A 1318-nucleotide genomic window follows, 5' to 3' on the forward strand; every position below is an offset into this window, starting at 1 on the left:
TTACCACACAGCCACTCCTGCGCCTATATATATAAATAATATATAAATATATGCATATATACATACATATATGTACATACCTACATATATATGTATATATACATGCATATATGGGTACAGGACATCAAAAAATGCTAAACACAATGAGAAACAAAAACATAGAAAACAAACTTTTTTTCGAACAACGAAAAAAACAAACAGAGAAACGAGACAAGCAACATAAAGAATGTACCCCTTCTTCAGTTGTCCGTTTCATCTACTCTGTGTTTCGAAGGTAAGGACAATACACGACTTCGTTGAAACAGTCCTTCCCGCAAAACAAACTAAATAAAATTTGGGATTTTTTGCGGAGGGCGAATGTGTTAACAAGAACAGGACAGTGAGAACAAGACAGTAAAAACAAACGGTGAGAGCTGATGATGTTCCAAGATGATGGAAAAATTATTATGAACGCAAGGAGGACGAGCCATGAGAGGAGACAGGCGAGGCACGTCTTTTCGTTAGGAAGGCTGTGGACAGAAATAGAGATCCCCTTTCATCATGTGTCAGCAACGAGAGAGTCAAAGAAGAAGAGTGAGAGAGAGAGGGAAAGAAGAAGAGTGTGCATTGTAATTATTAAGACAAAACTTACTTGGAAAAGGATGCGTGGCATTCGATTATATAATAATATAAATAATATATAAATATATGCATATATACATACATACATGTACATACCTACATATATATGTATATATACATGCATATATGGGTACAGGACATTAAAAAAATGTTAAACACAATGAGAGACAATGTGTGTGTGTGTGTGTGTGTGTACCCATACAAAGTCATTCATTTCCAGTCTTCCATGAAAAACATCTCTAGTTATGAGAAAAGGTTGGTAACAGGAAAGGCATACAGCTGCAGAAAATCTTCCTCTACAGATTCTGTCAGACTTGTGGAAGCATGGAAATATGGATGTTAAAGTGCCACTTGTGTGAAATGAGAGAACATATATCGTGCCACACGGGAGGCGAGGCAACGGACGTTTGCGGTGAGACGTTACGTGTGTGGAGACAGTCGACCAAGGCAGCGACGATCGTCGACTTGAAGTCGGCATATTTGCAGCTCCGTGTGAGTGACAAGCTGTGGCGATACCAGCTGGTGTGGTACAAGGGCCGGACGTACTGTTTAACCAGGCTGGGTTTCGGGCTGAATTCCGCTCCGAAAATTATGGCGATGGTGCTCAAGTCCATCCTAGTGAAAAAGGAGAGGATAAGGAAGGCCACCAGACTCTCTTCTCGCTGGTAATTACTGTTCCTACCCAGCCGACCACGGT

The sequence above is a fragment of the Octopus bimaculoides genome, chromosome 4, assembly GCF_001194135.2.
Source record: "Octopus bimaculoides isolate UCB-OBI-ISO-001 chromosome 4, ASM119413v2, whole genome shotgun sequence".
Classification (NCBI taxonomy): domain Eukaryota; kingdom Metazoa; phylum Mollusca; class Cephalopoda; order Octopoda; family Octopodidae; genus Octopus; species Octopus bimaculoides.